The sequence below is a fragment of the Marmota flaviventris genome, chromosome 6 (genome assembly GCF_047511675.1).
Source record: "Marmota flaviventris isolate mMarFla1 chromosome 6, mMarFla1.hap1, whole genome shotgun sequence".
NCBI classification, from domain to species: Eukaryota; Metazoa; Chordata; class Mammalia; order Rodentia; family Sciuridae; genus Marmota; species Marmota flaviventris.
In genome coordinates this window covers 43,655,794-43,658,755 of record NC_092503.1, presented here as the reverse complement: position 1 = coordinate 43,658,755, position 2,962 = coordinate 43,655,794, and positions in this window count along the sequence as shown.

Below are 2,962 nucleotides of genomic sequence, written 5' to 3'. Positions count from 1 at the left end.
GTCTGAAAAACTCATCTAAAGAATTCAGATTATTTCCTGCCAACCATTACAATTACTGTTACATTTTTTCATTTGCTTTGTCTCTTTGTACCACAGTGCTATCAAGTTCTGGACAGAAACAGCATTGTGTGTTGATGTGTTAATTATATTTTTATGTCCCAACAAATATCTGAGGTTTAAGAGACAACTTGGTTTTTTGTATCTATTAAAAATAAGCAAACAAACAAAAGAAAGTAAAAAAAATAAAAATAACCATACTATATACAGATCCTTAGAATACACAAAAGCCTCTGTCTTCATGGCTAACTATATGGTACCCTTACAGTTTTTATCTCATTAAGTATAAGTCAAGGATTCATTTACCTTCTAACTCTCCATGATGTTTCACTCAATGATGTATCTTTTAATTTTATTTTTTAAATTTTTGGAACCAGGTATTGATCCCAGGGTGCTTAACTACTGAGCCACACCCCCAGCCCTTTTTAATTTTTTTTTTAAATTTGGGGGCAGGGTTTTGCTCAATTACTTGCTTAGACCTTGCTAAGTTTCTGTTTTGAACTTTCAATCTTCCTTCCTCAGCCTCCGGAACCATTAGGATTACAGGCATAAACTGCCACACCTGGCAATAAATGAAATATCTTAGGTAACTATTCGTGACCATCTCATTTCATTCTCATAATAAACCTATGAAATAAGTATCATTTTGCAGGACAGGGAATAGATTCAGAGGTAAAATAACTTAATAACAACAGTGATTGTTATTATTATCAAAGGATAGTATTCAAAAAATGATAGTGCAAATGCCAAGACATTATCCCAAGGTTATTATCCCCATTTTGCAGATGAACTAGTTTCATCCCAGAGAGAGAAAGTATTGTGCCCAAGGCCACTCACCTAGTACTAGTATCTGGCAGAGGCAAATATTTAAGGCTGAGACCAGTCTGATTCCAGTCTGAGTGCAAAGCTTGTACTCTTCCTGGCTGACTGACTTGTTTAACTAAGGGCTTTGCTCTCACCAGGGGACCATTGTTGAGTGTGTACAGCTTCCCTGTAACAGGGAAATTACTGGATAAAATTGTATCCTGTCTTGTCCAATTATAAGACAATCAGTGCTGGGAACACCTTACAGGCTAAAAGTGAGTGTTAATGCCTCCACCCCTACCCCCAGCATACTTTAGTCTTGCTCTTAGGCAAGTAAAGCATGATAAGCAGCAGCAAGTTAAAAAATCCTATTGCTGTTCACTGTTTTTTTTCCTTTTCTCCTTAGCTGGTGCCAAGGTAATCACCTAGTACACAATTCCCAGGAGCATTATGCTGACAGATCCTGATGTTCCACTTCTGTGTTTTCATTTGAGCTGTGCAGTTATATCTTCAGTCAAATGGAGATATGCTGTGAGAGATGCCGGATGGCATTTTTTAAAAGGACGTAAGGCTCATAGCAACCACTTCTTGATTACTGTCAGTGGAAGGGAAAAGCCGGAAAATAAAAAAAGGGAAAAATCAATTTTTTTTCCAGATTGTCATATCAAGGTACTTTTTTCTAGCTGCGTTCTCTACACATTTAATCACATCAATCTAACTGATGAAATAAAAGCTCTCCTCCCTTGGCCCTAGGCTAATTATTCTTGTTAATTATTTTTTAATTATCTTCCTATCATTGCTTCTAGAACAACTACCATCATTTCCACTTCAGAAGTTCCAGACATGACATACCTATAAACGGAGTATAAAGGATGGTGTGTGATCTGTCCATGTTTTCAAAGGAAACACAGAAGGGAAATCAAACCCAGCTTCAGCACCTACACCATTAGCATGGATGAGTCTCTTAAACTGCTTCTGTTAATTATTAATTATGAGAACACGCACACACTAAACTCCATAATTGGTAGAGAGTTCACATTATTGAGTTCATCATTCTGTATCTGCAGGGTGTCTGACAGCATGTTGGACAAAGCAATTCTCAAACAGCCTGCTAAGGTTCTAACTTCACCCAAGTAATTAAAATAAGAATTAGATTGGTTATTCGCCTTTTATTAAAAAAAATATTTTATTTTATTTATTTTTGTATGGTGCTTAGGACCAAACCCAGTGCCTCACACATGCTAGGAAAGTGCTCTACCACTGAGCTAGAGCCCCAGCCTCGGGTGTTTCCTTTTAGGACCACAATTTCATAACTAACTCTTCAGTGATTGAGTGAAGCCATTAGCACTATGCTAGGCACTTTGGTGGGATTCAGTGTCATTTGAATTCCATTATTCACTATCAAGAAATTTGCTATCTTAATAACAAGGCAAAATATGTACATGTTAACATTAAAAAAAATTAGGGACCAAAGACTTGATGTAGATAATAGTTCAGAGGAAACTGGCATGGCAAAGCCTCCATGAAAGATGTTTGGATGGGAGAAGGTCATGAAGCAGAGATAAGAACAGAGGGTATAGTGGTGCATTAAACATGGGGTAATCAGCAGGCAGATGGACCAATTGAAGATGATGTGTGAAAGTGCTAATCGGTCAGGTAAATAACAAGATATACATATATAGATAGATAGATAGATTTGTATATATCATATAATAAAGTAATATCTACTTGCTCAGAATATCCTTTTCAAAGGTCAAAGTTCCTACAACCTTTATGATACAATTTCTTCTTCTTCTCTCATACAACATTAATACATTATATATAAAGTCAGTCCCACCAAGATTCTATGTTTGTTTTTCAGAAAAATAAATTTTGTGTCATTTTACTAATGGAATATATAATGTTTGCTAAGTTTTATGCAAGCTCTTTATCCAAAAAAATAGCTCACCAACAATTAATATAACTGTAAAATATCAGGGAGTAATCTTTTCTTCAAAAATATTTCACATGAAATAATCAAGTTTGATTGGATGGCATCTCTGCAAAAATTTCTAACAAAACGTAAGTGTGATCTGCCTTTTCCTATTTCATTAAATCAGAC